Genomic DNA, 22520 nt, shown 5'->3' with positions numbered 1-22520 from the left:
CGTTTACGATGTGCAAAGATTGGCCAAATCGAGGACTCCCTTTAAGAGCCATAGTTGTTGCCGTGGGGTTTCTATAGCTTAAGGGTAACTATTTCAGTCAGTATGGACTCACCGCAGAAATATATTGTCTTAATATGAGTTGCGATCCTAGACATATCAATAAACTGCTGCTTTGCGACATTTTTTAATTTTTGTGTTGGAGGGAGGTACCCAAAGGAGTATCGCTGTGAACAGGATCACCAGAAATACTTTCGGTAAAATTTTGCACACAATACTTGATCACACCTTAAACCACACTTAAGCAACTATGTTGAGATATTGCGAGGGAGGTAGCCGAATATGTTTTCCAATATAGACTTTCTTGGAACTTTATGTACGTTTAGAAGAAATTTTACGATATGCTCAGTTTCGGCCACATCGGATACTCAATTCGTAAGTTTTAAAGTTCACCAGTCATTTCCACTCAACTGGCATACACGTTTACCCTACAATCAGTAGCAACGCGTAGCGCAAGAGAATGGAATCAGGGGAACAGGAGAAAAGAGAGAGAGGATAAACGTCTTTTCTGTTCGTCATGCATGGAACCCATGGAATGAAGTCCGAAAATTTAATCAAAGTTTGAAACATCAAACTGACGGCTTTGGTACAGCCACATCCTCCTGTACACGGAGGAAAAATAGGACTCTCTAACATATGTCCCCAACATATTTTGCAGCAAACATATATTTGTTTGCAACCAGTCCCAAACATAACATATATTTGGGTCCTGCATTCCATTTCTCTAGTGAGCGTAAATTTACTTTTGCTCACAACCTGTGTAGACTCTAACTGGTGGTGAACGAGAGTAAATTTACGCTCACGGGAGACCCATTGTCTTATTCCGACATACACACATTTATAAATGGTGGTGGGTTTTTAATTGAAATGTATAGAAATGCCAAACACAAAAGACAACGTAAAAAATTGCCAATAAAAGAAATAGTGTCACACTTTTAGAAAGAAAAACAAATAAAATCTATTAATTATAAAATATACACGCAGAAAAATTTATGTTGCAAACAAACATAATATGTTTGATCCAAACATAATATGGGTCCAAACAAATATATGTTTGCAACGTTTTGTAACATATCTCAATTTGATATGTTTGGGTAAAACATATTTTTTATGTTAGAACATTTTTTTCATGGGTGGAGAGAGGATGTTTGTCAACGAGAGTAATAACAGTGCTCTCGCGGCTGTGGAGTGCTGTTTTATAATAAAGAGTTGTGTGTATTGTATAATAGAAGACGTAGAAGCGAAGAAGGAGGGCTTGGGTGGCATGTATTCGTCAAACTCGTGTGTTTCTTGTTTTGTTGTTGTTAACCAACTTAGCAGGCGAAGAAGAAAAGAAGAAATGATATGAATTATATTTTTTTTCTTTCTTCAGTGTTTTAGTTGCCTTTGTAGAGTCAAGACGGTAAAGTGAGTGAATAAATCAGTGTTTTGTGTTTTCTTAAAGAAATTGTGCTTTTTAGTAAATTAAATGCCCAATACACTTTATAATTGAATCCGAAAGTTGAATGGAATTACTTTATTGGACAATGAAGGAATCGCATTTAATATTGGTAATTACATACATACTTATGTATATTTGAAATATGGCATATCCATATTTATTTATTACATTACATAATCATTTGATTCTAGATGCCGATTCCCCGCTGATGATTTCAACTATGAGGACAATTTGTTTTATTTCACAACTAAGAAGAAGCGTTCAACTACGTTTCTATATATTTTCAATCAGTTTTTCTTTTATTAAAGTGTGTTTCTTTGGAATTTTGTATGTATGTACCTATGTGTTTGTTGTTCTTTTGCCTTTCAATAAAAAACCACAACATTTGTGTGTATACTATAGAGCAGGGACGAGCTTCTTTGCTTAGATCGTATAGTGAGGGCGCCCACTGAGTTGTTTTTGCATTTGCTTCTCTCTCTCACGTACAGTGTAAATGAATGAAAACAAACAAAAACATAATGCGGTTGTTGCTTTTTTCACTCATACGTTCATACATGTCTTCGCTTTGGTTGTATTTCTGCGGTCGTCGCTGCTATAGAGATAGCCAGTGAGTTCTTACTGAGAGCAAGTGAGCACACATTTTAAAGTGTTTTACATTGAATTTTACGCTCCCTTGTGCATGTGTTTGTTTTTTTTGTGCCTTTTGGGTTTGTATTTTTTTGCACCCAAACATATAAAATGTTTGCACCCAAACATAAAATTGTTTCAACCCAAACATATCTTTGTTTGCACCCAAACATATATATCTTTGCACCCAAACATAAATATCTTTGCACCCAAAAAATATATATATGTTTGCTGCAAAATATGTTTGGGACATATGTTAAAGAGGCCGTTGAACGCTTCTGGGTAGTTGTAAAATAAAACACATTCTCCTCAAAAGTGTAATCATCAACAGGAAATCGGCATCTGAAATCAAATGATTATATAATGTAATAAATAGGTACATCCATATTTCAAATATATGAGTGTATATGAAAAATGTATTAATGTTATTACCAATATTAAATGTGATTTCTCCCTTGTCCAATAAAATATTTCCATTCACCTTTTTGATTCAATTATAAAACTTCCAATTGTATAAAGTATTAGGCATTTAATTTACGAAAAAACACCATTAATTTAAGAAAACACAAACACGGATTTATTCACTCACTTTATCGTATTTACGCAACGATTGCATTTAGAAAACTGAAGAAAAAAGTACAACATAATTCATACCGTTTTTTTCTTTTCCTCTTCGCTTGCTACGTTGGTCAACAACAATAAAGCACAAAACACACGTGTTTGGACGCATACACACCATCAAACCACAAACAAACTTTTTTACACACCCTTCATCGCGTCTGCGTCTTCTATTACACCATACACGCAGCTCTTTATTATAAAACAGCATTCCGCAGCCGCGAGAGCTTTGTTGAGAAAAATCCTCTCTCCACCCATAAAAAATATGTTCTAACATAAAAAATATGTTTGTTCTTAAACAAATTTTTCATTTCTCAAATTCAAGTTGTTTTTACAGTCATTAAGCTTGACTCCAACGAGAAATTAATTAATATTATTATTTAAGTGATCTTAGCCCTAATAGACAAAATTTTCAAATAAATACATATCATCTTGGACCAGGCTGGGGTTTGAACCAACGGCGTGCTAGCGTTTAGAGCCAAACTCATAACTTCCGAAGGCTGCGCTAAGAAAGCGTTTGTCGTGGAAAGTCATACAGGTTGAATGAAAAAACAAGTACAAAGTAACACTCGGCTATGCCGACAGAGATATGCCCTCAGCCTATGTGAATTGAAACTTTCATCTAGGCACAGATCGATCGGGTCTTTTCTGAATTGTGATTCCCTTTTTGGACATTTGAACTTGCCGACACAAATTTGGATTGGTACTTGAAGGAATGGACTGACATAGCCCATTATGGAATTGGATCTTATTTTGGAATCATAGCTTTCGATAGATATCGCGCCCACTAGTCTTTTCAGTGGGTCATCGTATAACTTTTGGACCAGTATGCCAGGAAGCATGGACTTGAACACGGAAAACATAATATCGCTGAACACAGGACCATAACGAACAGCATCGGTATACAATTCCAAAAAAAGATCTTCGAGCAGACTCAAAACTGCACTTAGACACAAATGTTGAACTTTTGTGGAGGAGGTATCCTAAGGAGTGGACCGGTATGAGCCATTTTAAAAGTTAAACTAAATTCGGACAATACATGTATATTAGGAGATCCAAAGTTTGGAGCAAATAAGTTGCCCTGTTCAAGAGATATCATGCATATATTTTAGTGATATTTTTATATATTGGGGGTTCTTGCCCTTCTTCGAACTTACAGCGAATGTAAGTTGCTCCAACAAAAATCAAAGTGCTTCGAGAGCAGGTATTAAAGTGAAATTTTGTGTTGAGGTACCCGAAGGAGTGGAAAAATATAGTTCATATTCGAACCTGATCTATATCTGGTAGATTTATAAGGATGTGTAAAGTATGGACCAAATCGGAGTTATCGTGCGCACAAATCTTCCGAACATTTTCGAACTTTTGTTGGGGAGGTACCTGAAGGAGTGAACCGATATGGCTTATCTTTTAACATAAACTAAGTTTGGACAAAATATTACGAAGGAAAATTTTTGGACCGAATCGGTAGATCCGTTCGAGAGTTATCTTGGGCTCCAACTACCACACACGGTGTCATAGTGGCTTTTTGCAACTTTCAGGCTATTTTCTCATGAAGTATGAGCGTATAAAAAAAGCTCAGGACTGTAAAAAAACAACTTGAATTTGAGAAATGAAAAGTTCAATGACAGAGAAGCCACTCCACAGACGATATATCTGATGAGCTGCTACCGACCTTTTGACCACTTTGAACTCCATATGCTAAATTAAATCCAATTTGGGGAGTCGAGAAACACTTTAAAATACCTTAAATCGGATGGTACCGTTATTTGGGGCTATTTCAAGACGTCGACTTACAGATGCCCATATTTTTATAGATAAGTTTTTTTGACCACTATTAACTCTAAATATCAGACTACATCCTATTTGGACCGAAAACGTCGATAAGAATTTCAAAATACCTGAGTACGATCGGAACCGTTATATGGGAGCAATTCCAAACCGTGGACTTATTTATGTATTTCCACAATATTTGTTGCATAAATTTCTAGAGAACTAGGAACCCTATATGTCAAATTATAGCTAATTCGGTCTGAAAATTTAGGGGAAAACGTGAAACTAACTGAAGTTGGGCGGTATAAATAAACAAGTGATGTTTTCCTTATACCCTACACCACAATGAGGAAAGGTATTATAAGTTTGTTTTTCATGTAACACTGCGAAAAATTCGTTGTAGACATTTCGGTATAACAAACTTCGCTGAGGAAGGGCGTAATTTCAATCAATGTGTACAAATTGTAATCGACCTCCAATTCGACCAATCGACCTTTAATTCGACCAATCGACCACAATTATGGACCGATTGTCGCGAAATTTTATATGGTGGCCAGTTTCTGAACAGAATAGACACAACTACAGGTAGTTATCACAAATATATTGATCACATACAATCCGAAATTTACTCTAAAGTTCACGCAACTTTTAGCTAAAATTGTTTATAAGACGCCTGATGTCTAAAAGATTCCAACATATAACAACATCCGCGTTTCTTGTAGATGTTACTTTTTTTATTTGTTTTTATTTTGCTATATCTAGTAAAATTTATATTTATTAAACCATATGGCGCATGGTTATAATTAAACAATAAAACATTTTACATACGCACCCCAGTACTCATTAAAACTGCACCTTCATCTATGAAAGTGCACTTTAAACAGCTACAATTTAATATATTTTATCAACATCTGTTTCTTCATCGAACAGCGACCTATCTGAGTTTATCTCAGTAAACAAGTTATCTATTATATCGTCAACTGCCTGCAACGTCATTACACAATATCTACATACATTCATACAATCAGAATACATAAATGCATCTACCAGCGACGCTAAAGTGTTCATTATTCACCGTTATCATCGTCATTGTCGTGTTTGGTCGTTCATTTACACGTTAACGTGCTCAACGTGTCTCATAATGAAAAGTGAAAAGCCGCTCAAACACTTACAGCCACTTAAGTGGTTCCATTTCACAAAAGATGCTTCGGACTCCTGTATGAATGAGTGAATGAATAAATGAAGGAACGAACGAATTCATGCTAAAGAAATGGGCTGTTGTACAGCAGCTGCTCGCTACTTGAGAGCATTCAACTCATTCCCACTTAATGTCGCCATCTTCACGAAAGAAATGGTGTAGAATAAACGATAGCATTGGTAGTAAACGCGTAGCCGGTGTAGACGATGTTGGTGGCAGGCAGTGATAATTCTGGTGGCATGGCTGTGGCTCAACGAGACAAAGTTGCAGCCTGGATTTAGTTAATGGAGCACGTTGTAGTTTGCCTTGCAGTAGAAAATTAATTGCTAAAATATTATTATAGAAATTGCACATAGAAGAAAATTGTGTGTGTTGGCTGTATAACTACCACTGCAACCAGCTAGGATGTTAAGGACCATGTCAATGAGAACGAATAACGACAACGCCAACGTACCCAGGAATGATAAGGACAACGAATGTGCATCTAAATCTATAGACATAGAAAAATGCTGGCTATGAAATTGAGTAAACAGTTTCTTAAATTGGAAAAGTTAAAATTTAATCAAGTGTTTGAAAAGAAGAAGATGTAAAGAAGGCAAGAGAATTGGAGAGATAAAAATTTAATGAACGTTTTAGATGGGCAATGATAGACATTAATATAAGGAGTACGTTTTATTAAGATGGAGGAAAGTGTTATCCAGAAAGAGATACTTGAAATTAATTCCATGTAGCCAAGGCAGAAAGAAAACTTGTTTTAATCTTTCAATGGAGTGGCAATTAATGGGTGGATTTATATAAGCGGATGTAAGCTTAGTGGTGCTTGAACAGTCTTTTAAACAATATACATTTCTTAAAACCCACGATTATGGACTTGAAAAATCCACGATTACGGATGGACTTAAAAAATATTCTTTAAAAAATCCACCAATATGGACTTGAAAATATATTCCTAAAAATCCAAGTTTATGGATGGACTTAAAAAGATATCATTTAAAAAATCCACGAGACTTGAAAATATATTCTTAAAAAATCCACGTTTATGGATGGACTTGAAAAAATATTCTTTAAAAAATCCACGATTATGGATGTACCTAAAAAAATATTCTTTAAAAAATCCACGAAATATACTTAAAAATCCACCATTATGGATGAACTTAAAATAATATTCTTTAAAAAATCCACTAAATATTCATTATGGATGGACTTGAAAAAATATTCTTTAAAAAATGCACGATTATGGATGGACTTTAAACAATATTCTTTAAAAAATTCACGATTATGTTTGGACTTGAACAAATATTCTTTAAACATCCACGATTTTGGATGGACTCTATAAAATATTATTTAAAAAATCGACGATCACTGATGCACTTGAAAAAATATTCATTAAAAAATCCACGATTATGGATGGATTAGAAAAAAATATTCTTTAAAATAATCCACGATTATGGACGGACTTGAAAAAATATTCCTTAAAAAATCCACGATTATGGACGGACTTGAAAAAAATATTCTTTAAAAAATCCACGATTAGGATGGACTTGAAAAAATATTCTTTAAAAAATCCACGATTATGGATTGACTTGAAAAAATCCACTATTATAGATGGACTTGAAAAAATATTCTTTAAAAAATCCACGATTATGGACGGACTTGAAAAACTAATCGTTAAAAAAATCCACGATTATGGATGGACTGGAAAAAATATTCTTTAAAAAATCCACGATTAGGATGGACTTGAAAAAATATTCTTTAAAAAAATCCACGATTATAAATTGACTTGAAAAAATCCACTATTATAGATGGACTTGAAAAAATATTCTTTAAAAAATCCACGATTATGGATAGACTTGAAAAAATATTCTTTAAAAAATCCACAATTATGGATGGACTTGAAAAAATGTTGTTAAAAAATCCACGATTATGGATGGACTTGAAAAAATGTTCTGTAAAAAAATCCACGATTATGGATGAACTTGAACAAATATTCTTTAGAAATCCACGATTATGGATGAACTTGAAAAAATATTCTTTAAAAAATTCACGATTATGTTTGGACTTGAACAAATATTCTTTAAAAATCCACGATTATGGATGGACTTGACAAAATATTCTTTAAAAAATCCACGATTATGGATGGACTTGATAAAATATATTTTAAAAAAATCCACGATCATGGATGCACTTGAAAAAATATTCATTAAAAAATCCACGCTTATGGACGGACTTGAAAAAATATTCTTTAAAAAAAATCCACAAAGAAGGCAATAGAATTGGAGAGATAAAAATTTAATGAACGTATTAGATGGGCAATGATAGACATTAATAAAACGAGTACGTTTTATTAAGATGGAGGAAAGTGTTATCCAGAAGGAGATACTTGAAATTAATTCCATGTAGCCTCTGCCTTGGCTTTTTTCAATCTTTTTAATCTTTCAATGGAGTGGCAATTAATGGGCGGATTCATATAAGCAGATCTAAGCTTAGTGGTGCTTGAACAGTCTTTTTAAACAATATACATTTCTTAAAACCCACGATTATGGACTTGAAAATATATTCTTTAATAAATCCACGATAATGGATGGACTTAAAAAAAATATTCTTTAAAAAATCCACCAATATGGATGGACTTGAAAATATATTCTTAAAAAATTCACGTTTATGGATGGACTTAAAAAGATATTCTTTAAAAAATCCACGAGACTTGAAAATATATTCTTAAAAAATCCAATAGACTTGGAAATATATTCTTAAAAAATCCACGTTTATGGATGGACTTAAAAAGATATTCTTTAAAAAATCCACGAGACTTGAAAATATATTCTTTAAAAAATCCACGAGACTTGAAAATATATTCTTAAAAAATCCACGAGTCTTGAAAATATATTCTTAAAAAATCCACGAGACTTAAAAATATATTCTTAAAAAATCCACGTTTATGGATGGACTTAAAAAGATATTCTTTAAAAAATCCACGAGACTTGAAAATATATTCATTAAAAAATCCACGTTTATTGATGGACTTGAAAAAATATTCTTTAAAAAATCCACGATTATGGATGTACCTAAAAAAATATTCTTTAAAAAATCCACGATTATGGATGGACTTAAAAAATATTCTTTCAAAAATCCACGAAATATACTTAATAAGTAAAAAAGTATCAGTCGGCTTTACCGACAGAGATATACCCTCAGCCTTGTGAATTGGAACTTTCGTCTACGGACAGATCGAATGTATTTAGGGTCTTTTCAGAATTTTGTGGCACTTTTTGGACATTTGAACTTGCCGACAAAAATGTGGATTAGGATTAAAGTTCAAAAGTTTTGCGGAGGAGGGAATGGACCGACATAGTGCATTACGGAAGTGGATCTTATTTTGAGAGTCATATCTTTTCGTAAGATATCGCGCACCCTAGTAATTTCAGTGGGTTGTCGACAACCTGTTGGACCAGTATGCCAGGAAGCAAAAGATCTCCGAACAGACTCTAAACTGCGCTTGGACATAATTGTTGAACTTTTGTGGGGGAGGTATCCTAAGGAGAGGACCGATAAATATGACGAAGGCCAAATTTTGAACCAAATCGGTTTCACAGCTCGAGAGTTATTGTGCTCTTCAGCTACTACATATGGTGCCATAGGGGTTTTTTACAACTTTCGGGCTGTTTTCGCAAGAAGTATGTACTTGCCACTGAAAAAACTTTTACCGTCGAAATTGAGACAGCGATTGCAAGTTGCTTCAACAGAAATCAAAGTTAGTCAAGAGCAGGTCTTAAAGTGAACTTACCCGAAGGAGTGGACAAATACAGTCCACATTTGAACCTGATATATATCTGGTAGATATATTAGGATGTGTAAAGTATGGACCAATTCGGCCACTCCCTTCAAGAGTTATCGTGCGCACAATTTTTCCGAACATTTTTGAACTTTTGTGGGGGAGGTACTTGAAGGAGTGGACCGATATAGCTTATCTTCGAACTTAAACTATGTTTGGACAAAATATTACTAAGGCCAAATGTTGGACCGAATCGGCAGATCCGTTCTAGAGTTATCTTGCGCTCCAACCACCTCACACGGTGTCATAGGGTTTTTTATGCAACTTTCATACTATTTTCTCAGGAAGTATGGACTTGCCCCTAATGAAACTTGTACCGTCATATGGGGGGCAGTGAATACAAGTTGCTAAAACAAAAATCAAAGCGACTCGAGAGATGGCCCTAAACTGAACTTTTCCGAAATTTTGTGTCGGAGGTACCCGAAGGAATGGACCGATTGAGTTCATATTGAAACGTTATATAAGTCTGGTACACATTTCAGAATGTGCAAAGTATGGACTAAATCGAATTTTGCGAACATTTTCGAACTTTTGTGTGGGAGGTACTGGAAGGAGTGGACCGATATAGCCCATCTTCGAACTTAAACTAAGTTTGGGCAAAATATTACGAAAGCCAAAATTTGAACCGAATCGGTTCATCCTTTCGATGGTTATCGTGCGCACCAGCCAGACAGACAGACAGACGGACGGACGGACATTGCTCAATCGACTCCAAATTGTCTGAAACACATTTCGTCCAAACATGCTTGCGGTCTAAAACCATTATTGCGATGAGGCACATTTTGCGCGTATGAAAGTGTATATAACATCCTTACATAAATGTTGAGGGTATAAAAATCCACCATTATGGATGGACTTAAAAAAATAGTCTATTAAAAATCCACGAAATATACTTAAAAAATCCACCATTATGGATGGACTTGAAAAATATTCATTAAAAAATCCACAATTTTGGATGAACTTTAAAAATATTATTAAAAAATCCACGATTATGGATTGATTTGAACAAAATATTCTTTAAAAAATCCACGGTTGTGGATTGACTTGAAAAATATTCATTAAAAATCCACGATTATGTATGGACTTGAAAAAATATTCTTTAAGAAATCCACGATTATGGACGGACTTGAAAAAATATTCTTTAAAACATCCACGATTATGGAAGGACTTGAAAAACTATTCTTTAGCAAATCTTAAAAAAATATTCTTTAAAAAAATCCACGATTATGGATGGGCTTGAAAAAATATTCTTTAAAAATCCACGATTATGGATGGACTTGAAAAAATATTCTTTAAAAAGTCCACGACTATAGATGGGCTTGAAAAAATATTCTTTAAAAATCAACGATTATGGATGGACTTGAAAAAATATTCTTTAAAAAATCCGCGAATATGGATGGACTTGAAAAAATATTCTTTAAAAAATCCGCGAATATGGATGGACTTGAAAAAATATTCTTTAACAAATCCACGATTTGGATGGACTTGAAAAAATATCCTTTAAAAAATCCACGATTAGGGATGGACTTGAAAAAATATTCTTCAAAAAATCCACGATTACGGAGGGACTTGGAAAAATATTCTTTAAAAAAAATTCACGATTATGGAATGGACTTAAAAAAAACACGATTATTGATGGACTTGAAAAAAATATTCTTTAAAAAATCCACGATTATTAATGGACTTGAAAGATATTCATTAAAAACTACACGATTATGAATGGACTTGAAAAATATTCTTTAAAAAATCCATGATTACGGATGGACTTGAAAAAATATTCTTTAAAAATCCACGATTATGGATGGGCTAAAAAAAAATACTTATAAAAAACCACGATTATGGATGGGCTAAAAAAAATATTTATAAAAAATCTACGATTAGGGATGGACTTGAAAAAATATTCTTTAAAAAATCCACGATTATGGATGGGCTTAAAAAATACTTATAAAAAATCCACGATTTTGGATGGACTTGAAAAATATTCTTTAAAAATCCACGATTATGGAAAAATGGAGGAACTGCAAGCGGGAAAACACATTTTTCGTCTACTTTAATTGTTGTTGTGGTGCCAAGTTTACAAAACGCAGTAGCATACTTTTTAATGTCTTCCAAATTAATTCATTTTTTAAATAAAAAAAAAAATATTTAACATTTTCTAACGAAACTAGGACCACAAAAAAAGAAAAAGTTGATATGCCTTTTTCTTTTTTTGTGGTCCAATGGCGAAAGAAATTAAAAATAACAAAATAATTTAAATGCCATTGCAATTGTGGCTTAAACTGTTTGTGACAACAAAAGCATCTACAAAGACAAAGGTGGCACAAAGAAAAAAGAAAACGGATAAAACAACAACAATATCTTAACGTTTGTGGCGAAAAAAGTTCCATTACTTGGAACATTATTTAAAAATACATTACAAAAGCTTAGCACCAGGCTTAAGCTGTAATTTCATGAATAGTTAAAAAGTAGCTGACAACACGTTGCGAGAAACAAAAAATTGGTGTGTGGGATATCCTGAAGTGCTGAAATGGCTAGCATGGTTTGAATAAATAAAACAACTGACACAGGAGAATGGAATTAAAATCGCGTAAGTAATGTGGTAATAAATTACATAAGGTGTAGCATCTTATCTAACATGCCTACATTTTTACGTATTTACAAAATTAGTATGGTTGTATTGAAACTTAAGGTATCCTAAGGAAGGATATGGCAGTGAACTGGAAATTTGCAATTCCATGGATAAGTTAAATTATGTCACGACTTCTGTATAAATGGTCAAATGTGTCTAATACAAATCACTAGATGCATTTCTACCATTGAACATTTCATCCGAATGGACATGCCAAACAAAAAAAAATAAAAACGATTATTTTTTAACAAGTTGCAGCTATGGACTAGCAGAAAGTAAGGTGAAATGTCAGCCGAGCACTGTGGTTTAGCTTGTATGGTCTGAATTTTAGGAGAAATTCGCAGTGATTACAAAGCAATCCAAACAAAATAAATTTCAAGATGGGTCCACATTTTCTCATATTCCCTGGAAGCGTTAAAAGTATATTTCCATATCCTGAATAGCATAGAATGTGACCATGGAGTTTATAATGTGAATGTGAGTATGGAGTTTATAATACGTCTGTTTTCCTGTTTGTGACCCCATAACATATGTACATATATATCTTGGCTATAATTCTGATTCAATCTTGTCATGTCAATGTAATTGTTCAAGCATCTGTCTTGTATGTGTGCTAGCACACATGCGTGCTCAACCATGGTTTAGATCAAAATCTGTTTCAGACCATTTGTGGTCGACTTAGGAATGTCCATCCATTTGTCTGACAGGAGCGCACGATAACTATCTAACGGATCACCCGATTCGATCCAAAATGTAGCCAAACTTAGTTTATGTTCGAATATGTACTATATTGGTCCACCAAAAATTTCGGGAAAGTACAGTTTGGGGTCTGCTGTCGAATCGCATTGTCTTTTTTGCGACAAATTGTATTCGCTGATCTCATTATGGCGTTATAATTTATTTCAAGGGGAAATCCTTTCCTGAGGGTCGAATTCATTAGACAACGTTCAAAGATTGTGCTTATCGGTTCATTCCTTCGGGTACCTCCCCACAGTTCATTTAAAAATTTTTCGCTAAAATGGTACGCGCGAAGTTTATAGCAATACGAGAGGAACTAGAAAAGTTTCTGGCGTTATGGCAGACAAAATTTAAGCCGTGCGTGAATGGATAATGCAAGATCGCCATGTTAAATTCCGTGAGATAGAGGCATCTTTGAGCATTTATTCCACCAACTAACATTTGATATTGCATGAACGAAACTTGCACCTAAACCGACAAATTTCTGGTGAAAAGTTGAATACCCCCCAACGAAGACTAAATACCAACTTTCAGCCATTTTGGTGGGTTTTTGAGGCCACAAACTTCAAAATGCCGAAAATAGATCGTTAGATCCCGTACGATCGCGATTATTCAAATATTTTTATGAGATGAATCCAGGTGACGAATCATGGAACTATGCGTGTGAGCCTAAAAGATAGCAGCAATCGCCAGAAGATGCTGTAAAAGCGTTCAAACCGCATGTTTTAGCGGTGTCTCAATCGGAGTGGAAAAAGTGCTTTAACAATTGGTTTGAGAGTATGAAAAAGTGTATAAATCATGCTGAAGACTAATTAAGAAAACAATAAAACTATTTTTGATGTTAAATATTCGCGTTTTCATCGTAAGGCCAGCAATTTTTCTAGTTCCCCTCGTAATATGTTTTTCGTGACAAAAATGGTCCAAAAGCTCTAAAAGCACGATTTAAGATTTTTTGAGGTCATTTGGAATTTAGTTCAGTAACTTCACCACCAACAAGAAAAAAAGTATCAGTCGGCTTAGCCAACAGAGATATACGCTCAGCCTGTGTGGATTGAAACACTTTTTTCCCAAAAGAACTTACGTATTTGGGGGTTTTGAAAATTTTGGGCGTATGAACCGACAAAAGTATCGATAGGATTAAAGCTCAAAAATTTGCGGTGATATTGATAAGTAGGGCCTTTTTTATCACACTAGCCTACGAAAAACATTATATCGCTGTAAACAGGGCCACCAGGTAAACCTTCGGTAAACATGTCCAGAGGATTCTCGAACAGACCCTTATCAACGCAAAAATGTTGAACATTTGTGTGGGTGGTACCACAAGGATTGGACAGATAGGGCCAAAATTTGAACATAAACTAAGTTTTGACAATATTTAGAGATCCAAAGTTTGGACCAAATCTGTTGCTACGTCCATGAGAAATCGCGCGTAACATTTTAGCGAATATTTTCGAATTTTTGTGGGAGAGGTACCGGAAGGAGTGGACCTATAAGCACCACCTTCGAATTTCATCTTATATTCGAAGAAATATTACCATATCAAAAGTGTGGGCGAACGCAGTATTCGGTTCGAGCTCTCAAGCCACTACATATGGTGCCATAGGGATTTTTTTACAACTTTCGGTCTGTTTTCTCAAGAAGTATGGACTTGCCCCTGAAAAAAAAAGTTTACAGTCGTAATTGAGGCAGGGAATGCAAGTTGCTTCAACAAAAATCAAAGTGAATCGAGAGCAGGTCTTAAAGTGAATTTATCCCAAATTTTGGAGGTACCGAAATAGTGGACAAATATAGTCAATATTCGAACATGAACTATATCTGGTAGATATATTAGGATGTGTAAAGTATGAACCAAATCGGTCACTCCCATCAAGATTTTTCCGAACATCAATTTTTCCGAACATTTTTCAACTTTTGTGAGGAAGGTTCCTGAAAGAGCGGACTGATATGACTTATCTTCAAACTTAAACTAAGTTTGTACAAAATATTACGAAGGCCACATTTTGGACCGAATCGGCGGATCCATTCGAGGGTTATCTAGCGCTGCAACCACTACACACGGTGTCATAGGGGATTTTTGTAACTTTCTGGCTATTTTCTCAGGAAGTATTTTCTAGCCCCTGATAGAACTTATACCGTTGTATCGGGGGCAGTGAATACAAGTTGATACAACAAAAATCGAAGCGATTCGAGAACAGGTCCTAAACTGAACTTTTTCGAAATTTTGTGTGGGAGGTACTCGAACGAGTGGACCGATTGAGTCCAATTTGGAACCGCATCTAAGTCTGGTAGAAATTTCACGATGTGCAAGGTATGGACCAAATCGGATACTTCCTTCAAGAGTTATCGTGCGCACAAATTTGCCGAACATTCGAACTTAAACTAAGTTTGGACAAAATATTATGAATGCCAAATTTTGGACCGAATCGGTTGATCCGTTCGAGAGTTATCGTGCGCTCCAAGCAGCCAGACAGACAGACGGAAGGACATTGGTAAATCAACTTTAAATTGTCTGAAACACATTTCGGCCAAACATATTTGGGGTCTAAAACCATTATTTCGATGAGGCACATTTTGCCCGTATGAAAGTGAATATGGCGAATAACAAAATTCCTTTACAATTCCATTTGAAAAAAATTTAAAAATTTTTTTACGAGCACTTCTACGATTTTTGGTACAGAGGTAAAGGAAAAAAATCCGGTTTCAAATCTGCTCGCGTTCACGAAATTGGCCAATGCGCGCAAAAGTTATAGCGGTTTTTATTCTCATATAAAGAAAAAATATTTAAAAATATATTTTTTGTTGTTATGAGAAAATGTATGCATAAATCGTTAACAGCAGTCCATATCTATTCGTAGATGTTTAAATAGTCATTAAATTTATTATTATTTTCGCGGAAAGTCAACAAATAATAAAAAAATTTTGAAGTAAATCCAAATTATACTGTCCCAGAATCCGTACAAGCCCTCAAAAAATAAATTAAAGAATATATGCGGAATCTAGACAATGCGTAGAAAAATATTATACCAAATTTATAGAGATTGGGTACGTAAATTGCATATTATAGCAACAACAAAAGAGAAAAACTTATTGTTGGAAAATATTGTTGCAAATATTTTTTTGGTTTGATTCTAAAAATTAGAAAAAAATATTTGGGAGTTCTCCAACTATTTTGCTAAAATCCCATAGAATAATGAATGTATACAGTTAAAACTTCATCAAAACATATGGTTTACCATCGCGAGAGTTTAACTGATTACTGTGATAACTTATAAGGGTAGGAAATTAAGAGTAATATTGAAATTACAATCATTCAATTAATATTATAATTAAAAAGCCTGTTATTCGCGAATTAGTTAAAGTCGGTTGATGCGCATCCGTTTTTGGATACAGCGAATCAATCTCTGTCAAAATTTATGCATATTTCGATGTTTCACTCAGGGGCCATTGTGTGCCACCAGTTGCATCATACACTGCAAAAAACCTTAAAGTTGGTAAAAGTCGCGCAATGTGCATACGATTTTGATGCGCATCCGGTTTCGTCAGCGCCTATCAAAAATACGTCCAAATATACCAATTTTAATTAGATTCTTCAAGAACCGCGTATGTGCCTCCACATTCTATTTTTGGTGAAAAACCCATATTACACGCGAATCTCTGTAATTTATGACACGTGTTTTCGCAAATATTATAATCGCGTATAAAGGATTCCATTTATGTAAAAAAAATTCAAGAAAATCGCGGTTTAGTACGCGGATTTGTCGAAATAATTTTTTGCTGCTTTTCCTATTTTCAGGGTATCTATATCCGCGGTTTTAGTGAATGGATTCGATCGCGGAAGGTCTCATTAAATCCGTCGCGTAAAAAAACTTAATTCACGCGGGGTACAAAGGAAATTGAATGGCACTTGTAAGTTTTAAACGCAAAAAATAGTTTTTTTAAAAAAATCACGCATCAAATATTGGCCTTTAGACTCCAATTACTAGGATGCTGTAAGGAGCACACTCATGAGATATCCATTAAACGACGTAAAATCACGAGTTTTATAATCCTAATGTGAGTTTTGAATATTATCTTGTTGCGCGTCCGAATTATTAAAACAATTCAAAAAACCCAGAAATTCCGGCTTCAAAATGTCAGCATCAATTTTAGGTGGATGCAGTGAAGTATTCTTTGAGTCTTTCTTTGGGCATATGTCTATAAAATATAAGGTTAAGCCTAAAATCGGAAGGGAGCATAAAAAAACTTGTTGGCTTCAACCCATTTTTACCTATTTTTCTACATTGATGCCAACACAGCTTCCACGTAAATTAATTTTAATGGTTGACCTTATATGATTCCTCCTAAAACACTTCAGTTTAAAGAATGTATATCATACTATATAGAATATGTTAACAGTTCGCGAATTCTGAAAGGGTGAAACTCGGATTCATCGATTGTAAAAAATTTTTGTTTTTCGCCATATACCCTCGTTAGCATAAACGCTGAGGGTATTAAAATTGCAAAATTTCGGATCTGTTAGTCATAATGTAACCCATTAGAAAGTAATGTAACATGATAAAAGTACTTTCTTCACTACTTACTAAGAAATTAGTACGGTGGCACACAGCGCGTGTGTCCGGCTACATATCCTAGGGTTGTGTGTTCAACGCCCACCATCTGCACGCGAATTTTTTGTTAACAATATAAAAAGCTTTTCACTTGCAAGAAAGATCTTAGGTCATTTAAAAACTGTTGCTGGTGCACATGTAAACGTGTGTGTTCGGCTACAAATAAGAAGTTCTCATGATCAAATACAGCAGAGAGAAAAATAAAATAAGAATATGAAGTGTGCTGAAATAGGAAACAAATTACACCTCAACTATTCTGGTAATAGATATGTTTTTTAGTTTTTTTCAACTTCTAGTGGCCATAGAATAGCTAGTTATTCTAGTGGTTATAAAATAATTAGTTATTCAGAGCAACATACCCCTTTTAAAATAATGCGTTAGTAGGGGGTTTTGTAAGTAGTTAAGACTAACAAAAAGTGCTATAAAACCCATTTTTTGGTAATGATTTTGTTTTTTGCTAAGTAGGTAGGTCCATGTTTTGGTATGGTTCTTAACAACGGTACCTCCGGTTTTAATTTTTTTAGCTGAATGAATTAGTTAAAATTAAAAAAAAAAAACTTCTTCACCTAAAATTGTGGTTGGCCAGAAAACTTCCACGCAACAAATTCCGGGCATTGGTACTTTCGTAACAGAAAGAAAACGAATTACTTAGTTCAGCAGTGCTATTCTCTAACTCATTTTTTGAGTTACCGACAAAAATCGGTAAAATAAAAATGCTTAAAATTTTGGTAATTAAAGATATTTTTCGGTATTTTAGCGACCAAAAAGAGTTATCGTAAAGTTCTAGCAATAGCAAGAGTGTTATCAACTTTTATTTTAAGGTTTCATTCATAATTTTGAGTTTTAATTTTACCGATTTTTGTCGGTAACTCAAAAAATGAGTTTGAGAATCGCACTACAGGATATATCATGGTGGATGCTATAACAAGTTTCTATTAATATCTCGTTGGAGCTGAGCAGAATGAAGATGTCTTGCAAATGAAGAAGAAACGCCGAAAATATATCCACACAAACACCAAATTACATATCCGGTGTGGAAGTGACTTCTCTGGCAATGCTTGAAATCTTATATGTATATTTATGTTATTGTAATATTGTAACTGCGAATATTATAATTAACGGACAATGTTTGTCATAGAATTTCTTATTTGTAAAGTAAGCCATCGAACTTTGATTTTTTAAAAGCAATGTGTTTTTTGCAGCCTTGTGTTTTGATTTGAACGTTAACGCAAACGCTGCTTTTATAGAATCTAAAATTTCCAATGATACCGCCCGTTATAACTTCAATAGATCAGTATCGATCATTCTGATATGGACCCAATTGCTACGGTCATATGTTTTTCGAGACCCAGATTTTTGACTTTTGCTAATAAATTATGCAACTGCACTCAAAACTTTGAACTTTATTAAATTAACAACTGAAATGTGAGGAAATTTCCATTACTTTTGAAAGTGTTGACCCTTGGAGCCATGTCCATGCTTCTCCCGTACGACCGGCCAATCCCCCGAAGAAGTACGTATGACTGATATTAGTTTCAACATTTTGTTAACTTTTAATCTTCCCAAAACAAAAACAAATCTTCACAAAACCCACGTCCTTGAAAACATATCAAAAAATGTTGTAACGGCGTGTCAACGTTCAAAGCCAAAACTCATAACTTCAAAGGCAGCGCAAAAAAGCGTTTGTCGTGAAGAAAATACATTTCAGCGGCCAAATATCCGCATAAATGTATAAACACATTTGCATTTGAAAAACTAAAAGTTCTAGGGCAGAGAAGCCACTACATAGTCGATACGTCCGAAGATCTGCTTTACCACCAGTGAAACCAGGTAACGTAATTTGGTGACTATGTGGGTTCGAGTCCTTGGCTTTCCTTTTTCATTTGCAAATAATTTCCGATCATCAAGCTTAACTCTAAACGAGAAAATTAATAAAAAAAACAAATGGTTAGAATCATAAGAAAATATATTTTACAAAATATTGAAGATTTTTGCAACGGATTTGGTCGGTATGGGGCCGACTATGTGATACCCTACACCACTAACTCTGTGAATAATCTTTACACTCGAAAACATTTCTTTTATGGAGATACGAAAGTTTTCACCTATCTGGCTTCTATACCAAATGACTTAAGGCGAACTGAACCAAAATAATTAATATTTAATTTTATATTTGACATCACCAACATCAATAGGCTTCTATCTCTGTGATCGTGATGATCCGATCAAAATTCCGACCTGTAGTGTGATTGCAGAAAAAGTGGAAAAAAAGGATGCATTAACGACTCTTGCGATATCTCTATTATTTGACTACCTACGCCAACCTACTTTGCATAATTTCAAAGATGGGATTTTCTACTTTCTTAGTCAGGCTTTGCTTTAAGAAGGTCCCCAACCAAAGGTGTGATATCCGTCATTATTATTAAAATCGCAAAAATGAGAAGTTGTGTTTTATTAGCGACTATTGCGATATCTTCGTTGTTAGACCACCTACGACAACCTACGTTACATTGTTGTAAAGGTAATATTTTATACTTTCATTGCCATGTCTCGCTTTTTGTAGGCCCCTTATAGACGCTGAGATATTTGTTTTGGAATAAAATGTTTCGTGACGATACGATCAAAATTGCGCCCAGTAGCGTGACTTCCAAAAAATGGAAAAATGGGATGTATTAACGAATATTGCAATATCTCCGTTATTTGGTCACCTACGCCGACCTAGTTTGCATCATTGTAAAGATGGGATCTTCTACTTTCATAGTAAGGCTTTGCTTTTGGAAAGTATTCAACCAAAGCTGTGATATTCGTCATTTTAACTTAAATCGCAAAAATTAAAATTTGGGTTTAATTTGCGACTATTGTGATATCTTCGTTGTTTGATCACCCACGAGAACATCGTTACATCGTTAGAAAGGTGCTATTTTCTGCTTTCATTGTCAGGTTTTGCTTTTGGTATACCCCTTATAGAATCTGAGATATTAGCTTTGGAAAAAAACGTTGTCTTTTTATCCAAATAAGTTTTTTGCCCATTCCGACCCCTAAAATATTATTCGACCCTCACCAAAATCAATAGGCTTCTTCCTCTTTGAGATCCGCATTTACTCTCAAAATTTCGTGACGATCCGATCAAAATTGCGGCCTGTAGCGTGATTTCCAAAAAAAATGGAAAAATGGGATGAATTACCGACTATTGTGATATCTCCGCTATTTGGTCACCTACGCTGACCTAGTTTGAATCATTGTAAAGGTGGAATCTTCTACTTTCATAGTCAGGCTTTGCTTTTGGAAAGTCCCCAGCCAAAGCTGTGATATTCGTCATTATAACTAAAATCACAAACATGAAAATTTGGGGTTTATTTGCGACTATTGTGATATCTTCGTTGTTTGATCACCTACAAGAACCTACTTTACATCATTAGAAAGGTGATATTTTCTACTTTCATTGTCAGGTTTTGCTTTTGGTTTTTCGCCCATTCCGACCCCTAAATATTATCCGACCATCACCAAAATCAATAGGCTTCTTCCCCTCCGGGACCACCATCAACACCCAAAATTTCGTGACGATCCGATCAAAATTGCGACCTGTAGCGTGATTACAAAGTTTAGATGGACAGACGGACGGACGGACGGACACACATAGCCAGATCGACTCAGCTCGTCGAGACATTCATTTTGGTATATATAAGTATGGGTCTACGACCATTATTTCGTTGCGTTACAAACTTTTGGCCAAAACCAACTTATAATACCCTCCCCACATAGTGGTGTAGGGTATAAAAAATCCTAAAACATGCAATTTTTTTTTGCAAATGTATTGGCCACAACTGTAGCTATTCCCCCTACACTGTGGTCAAGGTGCTACAGCCCTCAGGATGTTGACTTCGTGCTTAGCTGTTTTTTTTTTTGTCTTGTTTAATGTGATCAATAATTCCTGACATGCTGTTGTCAATATTGATTTTTGTTTTTGTATACCAACTTTAATCCGGCTGTGCTTAACATTTGTTGATGGATATTATTTTTAATAACCGGGAATGCCAGTAAAGTATTAAGAGCTAAGCAACAGATGTCGTTTTTTACAATAGAATGATTTTATATTTACATTCCATTTGTTCAAATTGATTTAAATTCATCGACAACATTCCGGGTATTAAAAGTAAATATTTATAAACGCAAAAAAAAACAGGAAAAACACACAAAATGAAAAACGTGCAGTAAAACAAAACGGATGTTGGAAAATTATTTCAGGTTAAGCAATTGTCAGTGATGAATAACCATGAATTAAATTTTAAAAATGTTTAAAACTCAGGGCTATTTTTAAATTTTATATTTAAATTTTAAGGCTCCTATTTTATTTTTATACCTTAACACACATCACAGTTTCCAATTCTATGTCACATATCGTATTCTAAAATTCCCTTCATATCGCATTCTAAAATTCCCTTCATCTTCCGCTTGCATTACCTTAACAAATATCTTTCTAAAAGCCATTTATTGGTGTGGCTGTGAAATTTGCTACAATGTGTCATTTTGCCTCTACATGGGTTTGGTTTCAATAAATTATGGGAATTTTACACGAAATATTTCTTTCGAAATCATCTTACACAAGAAATGCGTAGATATATTTGGCCTTAATGTGACCACATTAATTTTAATTTATTGTATCATAAATTCAATGGCCTAGTATTAAAAAATATTTTTCAAAGTAGATTAATGTTGAAAATGGATATATAATTTAATTAAATTTTCCTCTCTTCATTATTTACAGGTTTCAACTTTTGGTTTTGAAGAGCATTAAAAGAATGTAAGTATAAAAGAAATTTTTAATTTTATGGTATTGTAGAACAGTCGTTTTTTGGGTAAGCGTTAAATTTTAACTAACATTAAAAGAACTTTAATTTTACTCCATTAATTTGCGTTATTCAGGCTTATTCAAACTCACAAATTCCAACGTTTTTCACATTAGTGAGCTATGTATATTCCTAACAACAGTGATTTTTCACATT

At 34.3% G+C, this 22520-nt stretch overlaps 1 long non-coding RNA gene across 1 annotated transcript in view; it reads left to right on the top strand.

The window, feature by feature from the left end:
- The window catches only part of LOC141394723 (uncharacterized), a 509351-nt gene that overhangs the window by 100436 nt on the left and 386395 nt on the right, over positions 1-22520 (top strand). The window contains exon 3 of the long non-coding RNA XR_012410479.1: positions 22283-22318. This is a non-coding gene — a long non-coding RNA (uncharacterized lncRNA). The remainder of the gene's footprint in view (positions 1-22282; positions 22319-22520) is intronic.

The sequence above is a fragment of the Musca autumnalis genome, unplaced genomic scaffold (genome assembly GCF_047663935.1).
Source record: "Musca autumnalis isolate F117 unplaced genomic scaffold, ASM4766393v1 scaffold_2, whole genome shotgun sequence".
Taxonomy (NCBI): Eukaryota; Metazoa; Arthropoda; class Insecta; order Diptera; family Muscidae; genus Musca; species Musca autumnalis.
The sequence above is the reverse complement of the archived record's forward strand: the minus strand, read 5'-3'. Positions and strand labels throughout refer to the sequence as shown.